General features: G+C 37.0%; 1 non-coding gene across 1 annotated transcript; it reads left to right on the forward strand.

The window, feature by feature from the left end:
* Nucleotides 1-15,325: 15,325 nt before the first annotated feature.
* Nucleotides 15,326-15,432, forward strand: LOC141638811 (small nucleolar RNA R71). Its single transcript, XR_012542238.1, has one exon. It is a non-coding gene; the product is annotated as a small nucleolar RNA R71 (small nucleolar RNA).
* The last annotated feature ends 8,395 nt before the right edge of the window (nt 15,433-23,827 follow it).

Genomic DNA, 23,827 nt, shown 5'->3' on the forward strand with positions numbered 1-23,827 from the left:
AACTGTGAATCCTTAGCACCATTTTATCCACCAGTTTGTTGCATTGATGGTTAGTAAGCCTCTTGTAAGAAATGTCCACACCCAAATATCTGAAAGGGAAGCTGCCCTTTTTGAAACCAGAACAAACATCAGTGGAGTTGAGTCAAACTGATGTTTGTTCTTATTTCGTTCACATGATAATTTAACATATCGTTCATCATCATTAACATATATGTAGATACCTCATTTCTGCACCTCCCGCAAACCACCCGGTGATGATTGGGCCGCATGTTTGGTACGCGAAACGATTTATGACAGTTCGTAAGTTTATCGTCAAGCGATTGCTCAAACACTGATGCCTACCTCTTAATTCTCATCTACGCGCCGATACGGTCGTTTTGACAGTAATTAGAGTACATTTGGAGTCCGGGCATAAAACCGTCTTCATTTTCTGATAACCGTTAAATCCGGAGTCAGAATGTTCTGGAATGTTCTGGATATTTCTATTCCATATTTTATAAATCTTTCACAATCTTTTCTTCTTTGGTAAAGTATTTCCCGTAATATTCACACAAAATATTAAGGAAAATAAGATTAATCCGTTATTCCATAAACCAAACACGGAAATATTTCTTCCCAGAGGAAACCACGGGAACAGACGCAGCCAGTGTCTTTGCGCCTCTTCCAAGAGACGCGTTGATCGCTGCGCCTCTTCCCAGTCCTTTCTCGCGTATTTTTCGTATCTTTTCATATCTTTTCGAGATTCACTTCCAAAGTTTCTCCGAAAACCCTATTCCTTCACGTGATTAGTATAAATAGGAGCCTTCGCTCCTCATATTTCTCACGCGAGTGTCCGCCCTTCTCTTCTCCCTTTGCTTTCTAGACCACGTTCTTACTTTTTGGCGTCTACGTGCTTGAACATACGACCACGTAAGCTCGGATCCTTCTGAGTACCAGCCTCGTTTGCTTGACCGACCAATTTGACCAACTCCACCATAATCAACTTAATTAATCTTAATCGTTTTCCTTTTACGAGGGCACTTTCATTACATTCGAGTCGAGCATCACTAATCGTAAACTTAGTTCATCTCGTTTCATCAAACATGTAAGTCTGAGGGTGTAAATCTCTCTTTATTTATTGTTATTTACTTTTTGTATCATTAATGTAAGGTTTATGTCGAAAATACTTCTTAAAACCGATTTATAAAACCATGCTTTAAAACCCTTTTTACGGATTACCAGAAGATGACCGTCGAGAAAAGGAAGCAAAGAATCGCCGCCTCTTGAAGGGACGCAGCACTGCCGCCTCTTGTGGGGCCGCGCAGATTCTCGCTTCCTTTCTTCTTCCTTCGTCCTCTGTCAATTCGTCGTTCATTATTTGTCTTCGTTTGTTCTTCAATTCCTTGACATAATAGCACAATAATTTCACATGTATATTGTTTATCATCATTAATATGTATAATTCATCGTTAAATCCTGACTTAAATCCCAAGTAATCCAATATTTGCGGGTTTTCGTCATTAAAATCAATCCGGGTTGTAGAGATTCGATTCTTTCATATGGAGTTTCTGGAATTCGACATTTGATATATTTCCATCTGTCTATTGTCCTATTCGTCATTAATTTGTTATATTTAACCAATTTAGTTCACCTATGTCACTAATCAATCTTTCATTCATGTAATTAATTCGTTTGCATTCGTTTCATCGATGTTTTATTGCTTTTACGACCCATTTGTTGGAGCTTGTGTCCTCCACAAATTAGTGTGATAACATTTGTAAATCTCTTACAGGTTCACAAGGGTATACTTCGTATATTTAATCAGTTGATTAACATTTACCTAATAACGGTTGGCTTGCTAGAAAGTTTGACGTTATTATCATACAGATGGTGGTGATCAACTGGTCCCTAAAGGTCACACCTATAGGACGTGTTTGAGAAATGTGGTTATAGAAACATAATTACATTGATGCCCAAAATGACTAAAAAGTTAATCAATGTGTTGATGAGATAATTATTTAATGAAAATTAAATAATATTAAGTTGAGACGAATTAACTGTCAATTCGTAAATTAAATATAATAAGTTATATTTAAATAAATATATATAAGGTTAGTTTGGACGAATTAATCTGTTAATTCGTAGTTAAATATAATCAGTTGTATTTAATATCAACAAGTTGAATGTGTCATAGTGGTAATAGTGAGGGTACACAAGCCAAGAGGTCATGGGTTCGATCCTCACTAGATGACAATTTAACACACTTTATATATTTTTGGAAAGACCAAAATAAGGAGAAAATTACTCCCTAATGCTTTTTCTTGACCTAGCCTCCTCTTTCTCATCACAAGAACACAAAGACAATTAAATTTTACAGAAAATTTTAGATTGATTTCTAGCATAATCAAAGGGCATATCTCAGATCGTCTTGGGTGCAACTAATAGGCGAATATCAATTTTGATATTGTTCTTAGGCCATATTTGCTAGCACCGAAGGTTAATTCTAAATCTTTTTACTTATGTTTATGTATTTTATTTTATGACCTTAGATCATCTTTATTAAATCGTTATAATCCTTCTAGTTTAAGGGAAGTATACATATTTATTTCCCACAAGTGGTATCAGAGCACTAGGCCACGATTTTAATTTTGATGATTTTCATAAAATTTGTATGTAAACTATAACCTAATTTTTGAGAAAATAAATTAGGGTTTCGTTTTTTTTTCGGTTGAAAATTTTTTTTAGCCGAGACCTTTTTTTTTCCTTTCGGCCTGTTTTTTTTAGTTCGTTTTTCCTTTTGTTTGATGATTTATATTCAATTTCTTTTGATCATATCATTGTTTTAATCGGTTAAAATTATCATATGAAGTATTGGGAAATTTTGATTTAATGCAGATTAAGTTAGAATAGATATAGTATCATCATGTCATTGATACAAGAACTTGTTTTTGCTATATAGTTTTAGCATATAAGATTAATCATGATTGTTAATTCATTTGCTAAACCATGTTCTATTAGCAACTATAAACTTTGTTCTTCATCAATTTTTGTATTAGGGCTTTTTGCCGCAAAAGGAAAATAATTTTGACGGCTAAATTTTTTTTAGGTATGCCGTGAAAAAAAACGTTTTTAGGTTATTTTTTTTCCTTTTACCGAATCAAAAAAAAAAAAGGAAGGAAAGTTTTTTTTTTCGAACAAAAAAATTATGGAAAGTTTTTTTCTTTTCTTAATTGCCGAATAAAAAAAAGGGGAAGGGGCTGTTTTTTTTATGATCAGCCGATAAGTAGCTGTTAAAAATAAAAAAAAAAAAAATTTTTGTTTATTTTTCAGCCGAACCAATTTTAATTGGTTTTTGTTTTTTTTTTATTTTTGGCCAATTAGTTATTGTGAATCGGTTCACAAATTAAAGATACCGAGTTATTTTAAAGCGGTTTAAAATTTTGACGGATAGAATTCATATTACAAGTTTAATATGGATTGAAATGAAATTAATGTGATTAAATTGCGGAATTGTCACTTAATTTAATTTAAATATGTGGTTTGGATAAATTAATCAACATAATTAATGTATTGTATTATGTATGTTTAATTTATTTTAGTTTATGCTTTTAGTTTTGTTGAATGAATCGAATGAATGAATTTTATTTACGTATTTAATTTTTGCAATCGGTTGTATTATGTAATACTTAGTGTGGCCTTAGTCAAATTATGTTTTCGTAATGAAGGAAACATGATTTTTATGTAATTATGAGATCTCGAATCTCCTTTATTTTAGTTTTGGGTTTTGAAATTAGAATGTAATTAATAGGTCAATTATGTAATTTTATTTATTGTAATTTCAAAGAAGACTGAAGATGAAGATTCAAGCTCACTCCCGCTACATGGATCAAGATGGAACATCAAGACAAGCTTCTCGGGTCCAAGGATGGATTCCAAACTTGTATTTATTGTTCATTTTGATAGGATAGGCCACACTAGGACTTTTTTTTTTTTTTTTACGTTTTTCATTTTATTGCTTTTCATTCACATGCTAGTAATTGCATCATATTCCGCCTAAAACCAAACCACCTACTACTAAAATGCATGAAAATTGACTCATATAGGTTGTATGTTAGTTTTCATGGACATGCAGATGTCACAGTCTTTAAGCCATCACCTTAGTTTAAATCATTCTCGCATGCTAGATTATAGTTCACTTAAAATGAATTAAAAAGTTGATGGGATCTTCCTCTAAAACGAAAATTGAGACTAGTCTTTATAAGGGCAAACATCTATGAATCCCTTCTTCGTCGGTAGGCCTAATATTACCCCTTCTACGTTGGGTAAGTAGTTGTGTTGACTTAGTTTACCTCAACATTGTAGTCCGAAGAGTTTCTCGTGATTATGATGGACTAAAGATAGTATTTACAGAAATTTATCGACCAAGAATTCTAACGGTGGAATTAGCTAACAGGTTAGCTTATCAATTTACAGAGAATTGAGTCTTGGGGTCATTTATATAATTCTTGAGGGAGGTCAATTGTATAAATGTTTTTGAGTCTTCGCGTTATGACATTAGTTCATTAGACTTAAAATAAAAACGATGCATGCTTATTATTTTATTCTTCTTTCGCAGTGTAGAACACGCTTATTATCAATAATCTTTGTTACAACAAATGGTGGAAATAACGCAATCCCAATGCCTAGTGCCACACTAGATCGTTCGTCCTGGCTTAAAATGTTCATGGACCAAATGAATCGGTCCACTCGATCGAAGAATGATGGGTCCAATTTTGTGGACGGGAGGCGGCACTACGGAATGTCGCTATCTGGCGACGGTAAGCTCGGGTATTTAATCGAGCCAATACCGATCAACCAGGCCCAAATGCGGGAATCAACGAGTCACTCGCTTATAGTGATTTCGTTATGGAAGCGGGTGCGATAAAGAATGTACTCATCTTTGCAATGGAAACCAATTTGCAGAGACGCTTCATTGCCCAAGGTGCAAACAAGATTTTCACCACGCTCACTAACGAGTTCTCAAAGGCACCGAGAATCGTTACGTATGAGCATACCTGTCGATTCTTTGATGCGAAACTCCAGAAGGGCCAACCGGTTAGCCCACACATTCTTCACATGATTTAGAATGTCGAGAAACTGGAGTCACTGAATTGTAGAATCAGTGAGAGCATTGTCATTGACCGAATGCTTCATTCTCTTCACGATGGTTTTGCCCTTTTCAGGGCGAACTACTACATGAATGACTTGAAAAAGAGTCCTCATGAGCTACACTCTCTTCTCGTACAGACCGAGAAGGATATGAAATTGAGTGGGAGCATGAAGCAAGATGTTCTCACCATTCACAACAAGAGTAAAGGTAAGGGCAAGGCTCATGGCGACCTAGCTGTAGGTAAGCCAAAGTTTAAGAAGCCAGGAAACGGTAAGAGTGCGCCTGGTGAGACTAGTGGCTTACAAGGCAAGACAAAGAGCAAGGGCGGTGACATAGAGTGCCACCATTGTCACAAGACTGGACATTGGAGGAGGAACTATCCCGTCTACCGTGAGGACATCAAGGCAGGCCGCGTCGTTCCTGTTGGTATGTCATCTTATATTCATATGATTGAGATTAACCATGCAAGTTTCGGAACTTGGGTACTAGATACTGGTTGTGGTTCTCATCTGTGTAATCATTTGCAGGGCCTAAAGAACATCATACCTCTCGAAAAAGGTGATGTGGACCTGCGAGTCGGGAATGGAGCACGAGTAGCTGCTACCTCGAAGGGAACATATGTAATCCAACTCCCTAGTGGGTTTGAGTTATCTTTAAATAACTGTTACTATGTACCCAGTTTATCTAAGAACATTATTTCTATTTCCGTACTTGCTAAAGACGGTTTTACATTTTCAATAAAGGATAATAGTTGTATTTTCTCTTTTAATGAAATGATTTATGGCAAAGCAGTTTCCATGAATGAAATTTATATCTTAGATCAAACCACGGAAGTATTACACATGAATAATAAGAAATTAAAGGTTGGTGACAAAGATCAAACCTATCTATGGCATTGTCGAATGGGACACATAAATGAGAAACGCGTAAAGAAACTCGTCGATAATGGGACTATTCCCTCATTCGGATTTTCTGCATATGGCACGTGTGAATCATGTCTCATTGGCAAGATGACTTGAATTTCCTTCAAAGGTGTTGGAATGCGCGCTAGTGACCTATTAGGACTCATACATACGGACGTATGTGGACCTAGGTCAATTACCGCTAGAGATGGCTATAGATATTTTATCACTTTCACGGACGATTTGAGTAAATACGGATATGTCTACTTAATGAAGCATAAAAGTGAGTCCTTTGAGAAATTCAAGGAATACGAGAATAGGGTACATAACCAACCTGGGTAGAAAGATTAAAGCACTCCGTTCAGGATCGTGGTGGCGAATATCTTTCAAATGAGTTTGATCAACACCTAAAAGACTGTGGAATCGTTTTGCAGTTAACTCCACCTGGAACACCTCAATTGAATGGTGTGTCCGAACGGAGAAATCGAACCTTACTTGATATGGTTCGATCCATGATGAGTCACACCATAGTGCCCGATTCATTATGGGGTTATGCTCTTTTGTGTTGCTCTTATACTTAACCAAGTCCGTCTAAAAGCGCCGACAAGACTCCATATGAAATGTGGAAGGAAATAGTACCTAACTTGTCCTTTATTCGGGTTTGGGGCTGCGAGGCTTATGTCAAGTGGAGACACGAGGATAAGCTCGGCCCGCGATCGGTCAAGACATACTTTATAGGTTATCCAAAAGGAACATTTGGTCATTACTTCTATTCGCCAACCGAACATCGAGTTTTTGTTGCGGCTAGTGCGACGTTCTTAGAGAAAGAATTTCTCGAGAACAAGTCGAATAATAGAACCTTCGAGCTGTCGGAGATTCCAGAACCAACAACCAAGGAACAGATGGAGGAAGTGTACCTCCAAGCGATGATACGGTTAATATTCCGAGGAACCTAGGAGGTCGGGTAGAGACTCTCATCCTCCGGACAGATACATTGGTATGGTCGAGGAGAATGATGTTTTACTTCTAGAAAGTAATGAACCCGCAACCTATAAAGGTGCTATGGCCTGTTCCGACTCAAAGCTATGGCTCGAAGCCATGCAATCCAAGATGGACTCCATGTATGAGAATAACGTATGGGATCTAGTTGATTTACCTAATAAGGTAAAACCTCTACAGTGCAAATGGCTTTACAAAATAAAGCGTTCTGTAGACGCGCAACCAGATATCTATAAGGCACGACTTGTGGCAAAAGGTTTCACTCAAGTGCAAGGATTGCATTATGATGAGATTTTTGCACCTGTAGTCATGCTACGTTCCATTCGGATAATCTTAGCGATTGCCGCATTTCATGATTATGAGATTTGGCAAATGGATGTGAAAACCGCCTTCTTAAATGGTTATTTGGAGGAAGAGTTGTACATGGTGCAACCCGAAGGTTTCATAGATCCTAAACATCCTAAGAAAGTATGCAAGCTTAAGCATTCCATTTATGGACTTAAGCAAGCTTCTCGGAGTTGGAATCATCGTTTCGACCAAGTGATAAAAGAGTATGGCTTCACTCGATCGGTCGAGGAACCATGCTTATATATCAAGTCGAGTGGGAGCAAGATTGTATTCTTGATATTGTATGTCGATGACATACTCTTGATTGGGAATGACATTCCTCTCCTATCTTCGGTTAAAGAATGGTTGAAGAACCATTTCCAGATGAAAGATCTGGGTGAGGCACAACGCATTTTGGGAATCCGTATCTACCGAGATAGATCACGACGGACGTTATCACTTAGTCAGGAGTCTTATTTGGATAAGGTTCTTGAGAGGTTCAGCATGACCAACTCCAAGAAGGGGAACCTTCCTATGACGACCGGGATGCAGTTGAGCAAGTCTCGATCACCCACGACGCTGAAGGGATTGAGCGCATGAGTCGTGTTCCTTATGCATCCGCAATAGGATCGATCATGTATGCCATGATATGCACACGTCCAGACTTGGCATATGCATTGAGTATGACGAGTCGGTACCAAAAGACTCCGGTGAAAACACACTGGATAGCAGTAAAAAATATCCTCAAGTACCTACGGAGGACTAAGGATTGGGTATTGACTTATGGAGGCGATACTAAGCTATGCGAACAACCGGATACGCAGATGCTAGCTTCCAAACGGATCGAGATGATTCAAAATCTCATCCGGGTTCGTCTTCACTCTTAATGGTCTGCGGTCACTGGAAGAGTTCCAAACAGAGTGTTGTAGCAGATTCTACTACTGAATCCGAGTACTATGCCGCTTCGGAGGCAGCAAAGGAAGTGATATGGATGCGTCAATTCTTACAAGGGCTTTCGGTAGTTCCTAGTTTGAATGACCCGATCACCATCTATTGTGACAATAGATGTGCCATCTTCCAGGCTAAGGAGCCAAAGTCTAGCAACAAATCTAGACATGTACTTCGGAAGGCTCACCTGATCCGTGATTACGTGGAGCAAGAAGAGATAGTGATTGACAAGATTGCGACGGATGATAACATCGCGGATCCTCTCACCAAACCGTTGAATTATGATAAGCATGTAGGGCATGTTAATTCCATGGGAATTAAACATGTTCCAGAGTTGTAATACTTGATTATGGATTTGATACATTATCGTTTTCATATATTATTTATAACTTCATCGTTTTATATATATAATATTTTGTTTTTCATGTGGATTGTACTGACAACATTGAACGCCACAAAGTGAACTGAATTACATTATATTTGTTTTGGTCCGTAATCGCCAATGTGAGCTGATAACTCCGGCTATTATATTGTGCAGTCGATTGATGGTGGGTTCAACGAGCCATAAGTTACACGGTTGACTAATCGATCACAGATACGAGATTATGACGATACCTCATAGGACAACTTTTTGTGACAACGTAATGGAGTCCTAAATGTTTAATAACATTCGGTGCCAGGTCGTGGATAGGACATCCATTGTGTTCCTAGAGTCGATTCTTTTGACTATCGACTGTCTCTTGAGATTAAGGCAGTTTTTGGGTGACTTTGGTTTCTTTCTCACGGTCTACCGTAACTGGGGCTAAGTAGATTTTTTCTGAGTCATTTGATACTGTGCTTATATCTGCAGGATTCGAGTTGAGGAAAATATCCAACCCTTATCAGGTATCGTTATTTCTCAGGGCCACTCGAGGAGCTGTAACTGAAATGCATGGCCATGCTCGAATGTTGATTCGTTTATCAGTTAAGTTACTCTCTAGTCGGGGAAACCACTCTTGATATTGATCGCTTGTAAAATACGACCTTTGTGAATTCGGATTTGCAAATTGTTTTACATTGAGTGGGAGAAATTTTATAGGATATGAGAATCGGTTATCGCACATACACTTGTGAGGACAAGTGGGAGTTTGATGGAGCTTGAGTCCTCCACAAATTAGTGTGATAACATTTGTAAATCTCTTACAAGTTCACAAGGGTATACTTCGTATATTTAATCAGTTGATTAACGTTTACCTAATAACGGTTGGCTTGCTAGAAAGTTTGACGTTATTATCATACAGATGGCGGTGATCAACTGGTCCCTAAAGGTCACACCTATAGGACGTGTTTGAGAAATGTGGTTATAGAAATATAATTACATTGATGCCCAAAATGACTAAAAAGTTAGTCAATGTGTTGATGAGATAATTATTTAATGAAAATTAAATAATATTAAGTTGAGACGAATTAACTGTCAATTCGTAAATTAAATATAATAAGTTATATTTAAATTAAATATATATAAGGTTAGTTTGGACGAATTAATCTGTTAATTCGTAGTTAAATATAATCAGTTGTATTTAATATCAACAAGTTGAATGTGTCATAGTGGTAATAGTGAGGGTACACAAGCCAAGAGGTCATGGGTTCGATCCTCACTAGATGACAATTTAACACACTTTATATATTTTTGGAAAGACCAAAATAAGGAGAAAAATACTCCTTAATTCGGTTCACTTGGCCGAAATTAGGGAAAGTTTTTTCTTTTTCTAATTGACTCCAAGTTTCGGTTTGTATAAAAAGAAAGGTAGAGAATTATTTCTACCCTAATGCTTTTTCTTGACCTAGCCTCCTCTTTCTCATCACAAGAACACAAAGACAATTAAATTTTACAGAAAATTTTAGATTGATTTCTAGCATAATCAAAGGGCATATCTCAGATCGTCTTGGGTGCAACTAATAGGCGAATATCAATTTTGATATTGTTCTTAGGCCATATTTGCTAGGACCGAAGGTTAATTCTAAATCTTTTTACTTATGTTTATGTATTTTATTTTATGACCTTAGATCATCTTTATTAAATCGTTATAATCCTTCTAGTTTAAGGGAAGTATACAGATTTATTTCCCACACCATTCGCATGTAATTAACACATTAAATCACTTTCATCCGAGTAAATATCTTTAATTAATCCTTAAATTCACCAATTAACATTAACGATTTGCAGTTCCGGCTTCACAGCCAGAACTCGCCCTTGGAACAGACGCAAAGAATCGCCGCCTCTCTGCAGGGCGCGGCTGCTGCGCTGCGCTGTTCAGTGTTGATTCTGTCTCGAACTTCCGTTCGCCTTGGCCTAGTTTAATTAGCTTACGTATTTAATTAACTATTAATCGTATTATCGCCTAATTCCTGTTCGCTTATTCGTTTATTTTGTTCTTTCTCAAATTATCCGTTTTGGAAGTATTTTCGACATAAATCAATTGAATCCATTGTAATTATTGTAATTTTCATTATTGTATTTTATTGTATTTCTTTTATTGTATCATTTGTATGCCTTCACATATAATTGAGCTTAAATCCCTACTTTGACATTTATTGTATGCTAAATTAATTGTTCACCGACTTAGTATTAATTCTCACATGCTAGGATTAATCTAATGGGTGTTGCATTGCATGCATATAATCGACGATATATCGAGTATAGACGATTTTCCCTAATCATTAGTAGAGGCCGCTATCGAGGCGGGCGGGATTAGGTGTTCGATCAAAAGAGCTTCCTAATACGTACCCTCACCCCTTACTCCAGATCTCTGTGAACATCCGTGTTCATTGGCATCCACGAGAGTCATTCTAGACATAGAATGCTAAGGGTAACGAGTTCTTAGTGTTCATGTCACTACTTTGTGTCTTGACATGGCACGAGGTATTCGAACGGTTTCCAATTTTCCACAATAAATTGGTGGCGACTCCAAAAATAAAAACGCTTGTTTCCCAAGCGCCCCCGTGGCCCGTGTCCACAGTTTGGCGACTCCGCTAGGGATAATACACATACGTGTAGCCAAAAGGGTGAAACTTGAACAAGGTTAGGGAATAGTTTGTACAAGACAATTGTCGGTTTTCATAACTCGGTCTTCCTAGACCGTTTTATTCGGCCTTCCTAGGCCTAACCCAACCCATTCGACCAATCGTCCCGTCTAAATGGTCCTAATTCTTATTTGGGCCTAATGATGGATAGCGATTGACGTCATCCATACCATGATACTTACTCTTGTTTGTATCAAGGACTTTCACTACTTGAGGAAAAGTACTAGGAATCGGCCTTACTCTTATTTGGTACGAGCCTCTCCACAGACTTCGGGTTTGATTGTTCGGTATGGCAACCCACCCTTTAAACCAAACCCTTTTAAATGCCTCAGCATCCCGTTATAATGCTTGTATAAATGTTTGTACCTATTTGATCACCATTTCTAAACGAAACCATGACGATTTTTGTAAAATCAAAACCCCTTTTAAAATGTAAATTTCGAAAAGGCCAATGATTAGCGCAAAACCGAGTCAAAACTCTGTCCATTTGTCGAGTCAAATTTCGGGCCCAAGCCCATTTCAAAATCTCACTTCGAGTCCACTCCTACAACTACACTAAAGTTGACTAGGACCAACTTTTTTTCAAATCTTATCATTTCTTCAAAAGCTCACTCACACAAGTGGCACACACCCACTTCACGAGTCAAAACATTTCTTTCTTAGCAAGTGTGTTAGAATGGTCGATCGTGTTTTGATTCGTCATCGATCTCTTATCCAGTTTCCAAGATGCCCGAAACAAGCGACTTCAATCAACTCCAAGACAGTAATGATCAAATCCTAACCGCGCTAGCTCAACTCCAAGTTACCCAAGACCAAGTGTATGATCGCCTTGACACCATCGAGGGCCGGATATATACCGTAGAAACGAGGTTTCCTCCTCGGGAAAGCGAAGTCGTTGATGACTTCGTGAATTATTTCAGGGACGAAAAAAACCCTCCCATGGGTATGACTGCAGCTGAGAAACGACTCTAATACTTAGAGGAGCAATTGATGTATCTTAAAGGGGATGACATTTACAGGGAGAATAATCGCAAGTATGAGGCCGTGAGTTCCAAGTTGCCGACCAACTTCAACATGACGGATATCCCTAAATTTAAGGGGCATGAAAACCCTTTGAACCACATCCGTGCTTTCAAGGACTATATGTCTATCAAAGGCATCAAACCCGAGATGTTCTTAAGGATCTTTCCTTCATCTCTTGACACCATCCCAAAGCAATGGTTCTACTCTCTAGAACACAAGAAGATCGCTACTTGGGAAGGCACCGCGGTCGAGTTTGCTAAGCAATATGCAGATAATGCTGAGATCCAAGTTAACATGCGCACTTTAGAGGTTCTTACCCAAAATGACAAAGAAGGTTTCACCGACTTCCTAAGTAGGTGGTGGAAGACTAGTACCCAACTTTATTTATTTCCGCTGCGAGTTGTAATTATTTTATATTAAGTTTTAGTTAGTTAAATTGTAATAAACGTGTATTCACTAAAGTTTTAATTTAAAGTACTTTGGTTTGTTGTACTTTGTTATTCATTACCTCGGGAAACCGAGATGGTAACGCTCTCATTTACTTGGGATGTCTAGCTAAAGACTCTTGAATAATTGGGGGTGTTACAAAGTGGTATCAGAGTAAAACGATCCTCAGACCTAACCAATAAATATAATAATGAACTTAGGACGTGTCTAATAAAATGAACCAGGGTAGAAATTGTAAGGAGCCCATTTTGGCTTAGGATGAGAAGGTACCCTCACTCCGAACCCCGTCCCTTCCAGTTTTGAACCGGTTACCTTGAGAGATAATACAGTGTGGGGTAATTTAAAATAAATCTAGTTTATTTCTTAAGAGCTAACTGTTTGCCTTGGATGAGTATTGTTTTATTGCTAATTGTGGATACGGGAATATGATATAGATTGGTTTCGAATAATGACATGAGCAAGTGAGTAGGGAATAAGTGTGTTGGTATAATTGGGAGGTGAAGAGTTTATGGATTCAAGTACCTAAGAGGGGGAGGGGGTGAATTAGGTACTATTTAAAAATTTCAACTTAAACTTTATTGAATTAAAGTAAGTTGTTTGATAATATGGAAGATAAGTGAATACATCGATTAATATTGAATGATTAAACGAGTATTAAAAGAAAAACAAGTTTGCTAAAGTCTGAAGATAACAATGGTTCTGACTGTTGTTATTCGTCTCAGCGTATGAAGTACAAGCTACAGACCGAATGTGACAGTATGTGGAACTGTTACTCAAGAGTTAAGCAAATAAAACTAAACAATATGAAAGCAGCGGAATAAAGAACAAATGAAGATTAAACACGATATTTTTGAATTGGTTCGGCAAGAACTCAAGTGCCTACGTCCAATATACTTTTTATTTATTAATTTTAGTGATCTACTCCGACTACTAAAAACCCGTACAATAAAAAGACCAACAACCTACTCCGGTTGTGACACAAGTTCAAGAACTACTCCGTCCTAGAACAAGGTACCTCGCAACCTACTACGGTTGCCAAAGAGTCAAAGGACTACTCCGTCCTAAACTCTACACACTAACTTAGAACGTTTTTATGGATCAAGTTTCCACGGACTGATTCTTTAACAAGAATTGATATGGACAACTTTACAAGATCAAACGGTTCATAAGTGAGAGAGTTTAGTACTTAAAGCAACAGTGGCTATGATTGTAACACTTGAAGACTTTTTAAAGCTTTGCAAAACAATGACACGGTTTTAATCTTTGAAAACAATTTTTGCAAACTTAATAAAATTCTCAGGAAAAGTCTTGAAGAAATAATGAGATGAGGCACTCCTTTTATAGAGAGGCCAAGCAAGGTGGTTGATTTAGGGTTTTGAAATTCAATGGTCATCACATGTGGTGAAGACCAACACTTCCCCAAACTTGCACAAAAGAAGGTACTTCTATAGAGAGGCAAAAGAAGAAAATGAGGTTTGTAATTATCCAAAAGGAGCCTTTGGTTTTTCAGAAAACAAAGGGTGGAAACCAAGTCACAAGATGACAAGTTTTCACCAAAATGGCAAAAAGCAATCCTTGTTTTACAAAAGACCAAGGAGTCAAATTGGCACAAAGAGGAAACAATTTGAATTGATAATTAGCTAAACACATTTTTCTAGAACCCAAATCCTTAGAGAAAAATATGAAAGTTATTTATTAAGTCCAAGTTACTTTAGAAAAACAAAAAGGATTTTTGAAAAGATAAAATAAATCTCAAGTGTTACGGATCATGGCGACAGTCCAGGCTATTGTTACTTGTAAGGGTAACAGTAGTCTTAACATTAGTTGAGCAATTTGGCTCTCTAACATCTTCATCCCGGCCTCTCTAGCTTGAGACTCTTTCAGCAACAAATTCTTCAACTCCGCAAAATCGGAGCCATGGGACTGCTGCTGCTGCTGCGGAACATACAGAGGCTTTTGGTATGGCTGCTGCTGCTTATGAGGGGGCACATAACTTTGTTGTTGCTGCTGTGGGGGTGGAGTCGGATTTTGGACATTTTGGCTACTCGACCTTAAGTTTGGGTGGACATTCGGCTCAAAATAAGTGTTTGTCTGCCTATAATGTTGAAAAGCAGCACAAGACTCATAGGGATTAGGACAAAAATCTAAAACATGTCCCTCAGCTCCACATCTTTTGCAGACGAAAGGACCGTCTGACACAGCATTCACTTGATAAATCCCTCCTTTTGAAGCTCCTTCTAACTCGTACTTATCAAATCTCGCCGTAAGAGCCTTTAATGCAGCTACAGAAAGGGATTGAGCAGCTCTCCTTTGATTTCCCCTGGAATTTCCATACTCAGCTTTATGGGTGGCCAAATCATCAATAATTTTCCACCCCTTAGTTTCTCCAACATTCTCTTGTAATCTGCCACTGGCTGCCGCATCCAGGATAGCCCTCTGATCGTCATAAAGCCCATTATAGAATTGACTGCATAGGCTCCATTTCTCGAACCCATGATGTGGAATAGTTCGCACCAGCTTCTTGAAACGAACCCACACCTCATGAAAATTCTCATCAGGACCCTGTTTAAAGCTCGTGATCTGAGCTCTAATGGCATTGGTCTTCGAGGCAGAGAAATATTTCTTGTAAAATGCTAAGGCCAGCGAATTCCAATCAGTGATCCCATTAGCAGCTCGATCCAGCTCTCGGTACCACTCCCTTGCAGCATCACGAAGAGAGAATATGAACATAGTCTCCTTCACATGGTCTTGGGTCACACCGGTTGGTGGGGGTATGGAACAGCAGTAGTCAATGAATGTCTCCATATGTTTGGCTGCATCTTCATTTGCAGCTCCCCCGAATTGGTTCCTCTCAACCAAGTTGATATAAGACGGTTTTGGCTCAAATTTTCTATCCGTCCTTGGTAATGCGAATCCCTTATAGAGATTCTCAGCTGTCGGCTCAGAGTGACTGGCTATACTCGCTTCTTCAGCCATGTCTGGAGATGTGACGGTCTCAGCTGAAGAAGTGGAAACAGGAGATGAAGGTGGATCCTCCTCAAACAGCTCGTTTTCGTAAAAACTAGAATGAGAACCAGGCTCTTCCTCTGACTGTTGTTCTTGAAATAATCTCCTCTTCACGCGCAAAGTCCTCTCAAGCTCGAGATCAAGGGGAAGTAATTCGCCTTGTTGAGACCTGCGCATAAGATGAAACTACAAGAAGAATATGAGAATAGTTTAAGGAACAGATGTCCCTTAAATTGAGAAAAGACTAAAATAAAAACAACTAAAAATTTAAACAATTGCCTCCCCGGCAACGGCGCTAAAATTTGATACCCGTCGTAAGGTGTCAAAAATAATATTTATAATTCCAACTACAACTATAGATAGCGGTAGTCGGGTCGAACCACAGAGAGGCGAATGTAATTTATAGTTGTCTAATTCTAGTCTAAGGTAACAAATGTGAGGGGGTTTGTTTTGAGTTGGTCTATAACTAAAGGCTATAAATGAAAAGTAAACTAGGCTAGTAGATGAAATCAAATATTAAAAGGATGCTAAGATGGTCGGTTCACTATAGTTTCGGTGGCAGTACACTAGGTAGATCTAAAATAATCACGTGAGACGGGAAAATAAGAAGTCCTCTCGGTCCATTCTCAACAGGTAGCATCTTTCGATCTCGCTACAAGTCCCTATTATCACTAATGCTAACTTTCGTCCTGAAAAGTGATTCAAAGGTCTAAATTAACTTATCTTTCGATCTCATTAATCTAGTCGTCTTAATTAGGTAGGCTATCTCCCTTCCCTATCTTTCGATCTTAATTGGGTCGGTCAATTCCTAAGCATTCAACTAGTCGCGTTCACTCGATTCGTCAAATATAGCAATTAAATTAATTAAAACGAAACAAAACTCACGTGGCCAGTCGATCGACCAGGGTAAGCGGTCGATCGACCGTGGCGCGATTCCAGGTCTACTATTCTACGCCGCCTACTTCTACAGATTCCCTACATCTTAGCACAAGGTACTTAGCTACTCATGTTTACGATAAAATTAACAGCAAGATTAACAAACAAAGATACTGAATTCATGATTAAACTAACTAAACAAGCAAATAACATGAGACGATAAATTGGCTTTCGGGAAACTATTCTAGCAATTCTATACTATGAACGAAATAAAAATATGAAACTGAATATAAGAACAGAAGGATACCGTAAAGGGAATTGCAGAGAAAGGATCAAAACCGAATGCAAAAGTAAACTTTTATTGAAGGAAATTATTCTAAGCTAATGAATGAACCCTAAAATTTGATGATAAAAAGACTTGATAAAAACTGGATGACAGCTTGATAATGTCAGGTTACGTTATATTGGAATATAATGTAACACTTATTCCTAAACCTAATATACAATGGGCTTTGGAATTCTCGTTCTATTTCTTTAATTTGCGCGTCAGCTCGTATGATGGTCGATCGACCATGCAAGGCAGTCGATCGACTGGTCTGCACTGAACAGTAGCTTCTGTAAGTCGCGCTCTGGTCGATCGACCATGGAGGTCAGTCGATCGACTGAAGTAGCTGGTACTCCGCTTCTAATTCTTCATAAAATTGTCTTTCAGGCCTCGAAATGCGCACCAAGTTCGTTTCTCGGGTCTCTACTCCATGTCAAATGCAATGTTGGATACTCGGGGACGGATTCGGCTCGATATCTACTCATTTCCGCAATAACATGCAATATTACATAAAAATACGAAAGTAGACGAAATGGGGCAAATTGTAGCATAAACTATATAATTGAGCTCTGAAATGCGTGTAAAATAGGGTGTAAAACATCATATTTAGGACACGCATCACAACTCATGGGTTGTAGCATCAAAAATACGACACAAATCGGTACTAAATTCAACCATATTACCCTTATCACAAAGTTGAGAAATACTAAGGAGATTATGCTTCAAACCTTTGACAAGCCGCACGTTGTCGACACAAAGTAATGGTGACTTACCAACCTTTCCAATGCCAATTACTTCACCCTTTTTGTTGTCACCAAACCTTACCGTGCCACCATTATACGCTTTAAGTGAGAGGAATTGGCTTGTATCACCCGTCATGTGACGAGAGCATCCACTATCCAAGTACCAATTGCGGCCGCCTCTCACCAAGCCCTACACAAGATTAGATTTTGAGTTTAGGAACCCAAACAAACTTGGGTCCCCTTTTGTGATCAACATATCTCACGGTGTCTTTCCTAATCCATATTTGCTTTACAACTTTGATGTTCTTGTTAATGTCATTAAGTCTTTTTCTACAAGCATTGAAGACATGACCATTCTTACCACAATAGTTTCAAATAATGTATTCGGGAAGACCAACGTATTTCCTTCTTTTAAAATCAGCTTTAGGCTTCTGGATGTAACAGTCTGTCTGACTGTTCCATTTGAAGCCCAAACCGGCAACTTAGTTACATCTTTCAGTTTGACTCGTAAGGAAGTTTAACACAGTTTGACTTCCTTCCCATTTCTCAGTGACATTTTTAGCATTGACAAGTTCTTTAGTTAAATCATTGACTTTGGTGAGAAGATGCATGTTCTTTTCTTTTTCCCTTTTAAGTTCATCAGTTTTCTCAACTTCTATAGACAACCTTTTTTCAACTATGAAGTCATGAGTGTGAGCATTGAGTTTAGACACAAGATAACCAATTCTTTCTTTATACTCCTCATACTTAGATGTAATTTCATCAAGGCGTTTGTTTAGATCAACGAATTCTTCGGATCTTTGGTGAAGAGTAGATCTAGAAGTGCTACATTCGGGCATACCCTTTTGAAGAAAGATAAGCCTTTCATGGAGGACCTCTATTTCTTTCTTGAGACTAACTACATCACCTTTTAGACGCTCATTTTCATTGACCAAACACTTAACATTCTCGTTTGACTCGTCTAATTCTTTGTTGGATGCAACAGTTCCAGACACTGTTTCTCTCAAGTCTACAATCTCAACCACAAGGTTATACACTTCATTTTCGAGAGCATCTTTGTCCTTTAAAAGATCATCACGTTCCTTGGTTAGTGAGGAAACTTGCATCACCAAGGTAGTGTTGACATTTTCAAGGTCAGAGACGTCTGTGGGGTCATCTTAAGATGCTCTAATTCTTTAGTCAATTGTTTGTTCAATTTGTTGACTCTCTTAACTTCATCATAAGCCTCGGAGGTGACAGTGACGCTGTCAGTTGCTTTTAGTTCATTCTTAAGGTTAAAGTTCTCTTGGGCAATTTCCTCAATCTCATTTTGCATGACCTCAAGTTTATCATTTTGAAACCGACACTTATCAAAAAGTTGGTCAAGAAGCTTACATACTTTTTCTTTGGAGTAAGTTCTAGCCTTGGCCTTTAGATGATTTACCTCATTGTCGGAATCGGATTCGGAGTCATCGGGATTAGCCATGAGGCATCTAAGGTGTTCGATTTTTGAAGTTTTTGAGACTTTGTCCTTAAGATGACTTGTAAGACACATTTTAGCCTCTAGTTGCTCCTCGATGAGTTCCTCATCTTCCTCGGAGTCGGACATTCCCCAAATAGCACTCATGACTTGATGTTTATAGTCCTTTTTAACTTTATCTCGTCTTTTCTTAGATTTGATTTCATCCCACTTGGGACATTCTTTAATTTGGTGAGTTTTATCACCACACTTAAAGCATCCCACGGTGGAGTTAGGTCGTTTCTTCGGAAAGTGCTTTTTCGAGTAATTATTATTGAACCTTTTGTTTCCTTAACCATTGACTAACCCGGCTAGGTTCCTTGAGAACATAGAAAACTAGTCTTCCTCCTCATCTTCTCCATCACTTGGAGAGGACGTGAGAGCGAGACTCTTTCCCTTTGAGGACTCACCAGAATGCTTATCGAGATTGAACTCGTGAGCCATTAGTGATCCCATTAGTTCATGAAGAGATAGGGTTGACAAATCTTTGGCTTCCTCTATGGCGGTTACTTTGGGTTGCCACTTAGAGGTTAGACTACGAAGGATTTTCGGAATAATGTCCTCGGACTCGAATTTTCTTCCTAGACTTTTTAGCTCATTAATAATAAAAGAAAAACGTGAAGAAAAGCTATTTACGGATTCGTCCTTTAACATTCTAAACATCTCATATTGTTGTATGAGAAGGTCAATACGGTGTTTTCTAACTTGGGAGGTCCCCTCATAAGCAAGTACAAGAGAGTCCCAAATAGATTTAGCCGTAGGACATCCGGAGATTCGACTAACTTCCCCCTCACCAACACAACGTTGAAGAATCGACATTGCTTTGGAGTTCTTTTCGGCAAGTTTGAAGTCATTTTCATTGTAATTTCTTTCCTCTTTGGTTTTGTGAAGCCTGTTAGCATGTCGGCTTCCTCAATAACAAGAGGTCCATTTTGGATGATGTTCCAACATTGATAGTCGTTACTTTTGATGTAATTTTCCATTTTGAGTTTCCACCATCCAAAATTCGCACCGGTAAAGACCGGGATCTTGGAGTGTTTCTCGGAATTCATTACCCACGAATCAAACTCTAAGGCGATTAGCCTCGATCAAGAGCACGAGGCTCTGATACCAATTGAAGAGTTTATGGATTCAAGTACCTAAGAGGGGGAGGGGATGAATTAGGTACTATTTAAAAATTTCAACTTAAACTTTATTGAATTAAAGTAAGTTGTTTGATAATATGGAAGATAAGTGAATACATCGATTAATATTGAATGATTAAACAAGTATTAAAAGAAAAACAAGTTTGCTAAAGTCTGAAGATAACAATGGTTCTGACTGTTGTTATTCGTCTCAGCGTATGAAGTACAGACTACAGACCGAATGTGACAGTATGTGAAACTGTTACTCAAGAGTTAAGCAAATAAAACTAAACAATATGAAAGCAGCGGAATAAAGAACAAATGAAGATTAAACACAAGATTTTTGAATTGGTTCGGCAAGAACTCAAGTGCCTACGTCCAATCTACTTTTTATTGATTAATTTTAGTGATCTACTCCGACTACTAAAAACCCGTACAATAAAAAGACCAACAACCTACTCCGGTTGTGACACAAGTTCAAGAACTACTCCGTCCTAGAACAAGGTACCTCGCAACCTACTACGGTTTCCAAAGAGTCAAAGGACTACTCCGTCCTAAACTCTACACACTAACTTAGAACGTTTTTATGGATCAAGTTTCCACGGACTGATTCTTTAACAAGAATTGATATGGACAACTTTACAAGATCAAACGGTTCATAAGTGAGAGAGTTTAGTACTTAAAGCAACAGTGGCTATGATTGTAACACTTGAAGACTTTTTAAAGCTTTGAAAAACAATGACACGATTTTAATCTTTGAAAACAATTTTTGCAAACTTAATAAAATTCTCAGGAAAAGTCTTGAAGAAATAATGAGATGAGGCACTCCTTTTATAGAGAGGGCAAGCAAGGTGGTTGATTTAGGGTTTTGAAATTCAATGGTCATCACATGTGGTGAAGACCACCACTTGCCCAAACTTGCACAAAAGAAGGTACTTCTATAGAGAGGCAAAAGAAAAAAATGAGGTTTGTAATTATCCAAAAGGAACCTTTGGTTTTTCAGAAAACAAAGGGTGGAAAACAAGTCACAAGATGACAATTTTTCACCAAAATGGCAAAAAGCAATCCTTGTTTTACAAAAGACCAAGGAGTCAAATTGACACAAAGAGGAAACAATTTGAATTGATAATTAGCTAAACCCATTTTTCTAGAACCCAAATCCTTAGAGAAAAATCTGAAAGTTATTTATTAAGTCCAAGTTACTTTAGAAAAACAAAAAGGATTTTTGAAAAGATAAAATAAATTTCAAGTGTTACGGATCATGGCGACAGTCCAGGCTATTGTTACTTGTAAGGGTAACAGTAGTCTTAACTATTATTATTGCTTTTAAATACTCTACTCCCTAACTTGTACATTAGATGACACAAATGACTCTATACTTTGGGCGATCAACAATTCAACACATATTAATCCATGCTTGATTCGATCATAAAACCTGAAAAGTGTAAACTAAGAGAACACACATTAAATGGGCATGTTATCATCAATCAAAGGAACTCAACAGGAGGAGTAAATATGAAGCATGATGAATATGAGTGAAATTGTGAAGAATGTGATTTTGGTTGATTTCTTTAAATTTTATCCTTAATTGTTTTGGTTGCCATTTACTGCCTGTTTAGAATGCTTATACAAGATTTTTATGTGTGATATCCTTGTGAGTTAGCCTTCATATGCCACTGGTCTCATATTCAAATAATATACGGTTTAGGAGGAATAAATATTTTAGTGGACAGTGGTCGAAGTATTCATGTACAGTAATGTTTTCTCGCCATGTTTTTGTAAAATATGTCATTTAAAAACTCCTTATCGATTAGGTATAATTCCAACTCCAGTGTTTAAAAATTTCATATATGTTTTAAATTGATAAGCCATGTTGTAGGAAGATATCTTGACAATTTATGGTGATTTTTACAAATTGACCTAAATTTCTGACAAGTTGCTGTAAAATTTATGTTTCGACCAAATAATTTGTAAAATGCGTTATAAATTGACCTTATGAGTTTTTGACTTGATTCTTTTTCTCATGGTTTACTAACTCTCTGTATTTTCTAAAAAGTATATGTTCTAAATAAGTAATTATGTTATTATGTATTAGTGACTTTCAGAAGTGGTAACATGTTTTCCTTAGTTTTGAACAAATCACAGTTTTTATTTCTTAATATTTTGATATTGTGAATTGTATGAAGTAGATTACTATGTCTAGTGATATGTGGAATGTGTTGCCCTAAACCTATATACAATATATAATTATATATATATATATATATATATATATATATATATATATATATATATATATATATATATATATATATATTATATATAATATATATATATATATACGTTTACAATAATTGCATCCATGTTAAGTTAGACATCGTTGGTAAGAATTAAACGAACGATTAATAAGTAAAATAATTTAGTTTATATAAAGATTAGTTCGAATATCTTATGTGGTGTGGTTTTACTATTTGAAATTAAATCAAGGATTTTGTTATTAATTTAACCATTAATTGTTATTGTGTTGGAAATAATAGTTGTCTTGGGTTACAATGTGTGTTTCATATTTTGTGGCGTTACAACAATGAATTGTTTGTTCCTATTGTTTGATATTCCGAACTTCAAGGACGAAGTTTATTTTTAGGGGGAAGGAATGTAATACTACGAATGTTTTGAGTTATTGTTGTGATACTTTGTGATAAGATTGGTGTGGTTGATAATCGTAAATGGATGATTGTGTTGGATGGTGCTTAGTTGTGAGGATGTTTATAAGTGATGTGGTGGTAGTTGTGGACGAACTTGGGGACGAAGTTCATTTGAAGGGGGGAAGACTGTAATACCCCATATTTTGATAATAATTTATGAAAGTAATTTATGTAAATTAATAATTGATTAAAGACATTTCTAATAATAATTACAATAAGACGATTAATTAAATAATAATTTAAGTATCCAAGTCGGGAATTAGGATTAGTTAGTGATTGGGCTTTGGGCCGTGTGCCATAGTTATATGGACCGAAATTTATTAATCTAGTATGAGCATGGTCGGGAATTGTTTCGGGATTTAATATAAATAATAATAAGGAAGTAATAAAATATAAATAAAGGTAAAAGGTAATAATAGTTATATCAATAATAATATTAATAATAATAATGTAATAATAATAATAATAATAATAGAATTAGTAAAGTAGTAAGTGGAAGTCCTACCTATGGTAAGAATAAATATGTAATAATATTAATTATATTAGTTATTCCTATAATAATTAGAATTAGGAAATAGTTCTTAGTTTCCTAATCAACGTCATATGCTCTCTAATTCGAGACTATAAATACACAATAATCTGAAAAATAATTCATTAAATAAGAAGGAAGAAATATAAAGGAAAGAAGAAAGGAATTAAGGAAGAGAAAAGCA

The sequence above is a fragment of the Silene latifolia genome, unplaced genomic scaffold (genome assembly GCF_048544455.1).
Source record: "Silene latifolia isolate original U9 population unplaced genomic scaffold, ASM4854445v1 scaffold_215, whole genome shotgun sequence".
Lineage (NCBI taxonomy): Eukaryota > Viridiplantae > Streptophyta > Magnoliopsida > Caryophyllales > Caryophyllaceae > Silene > Silene latifolia.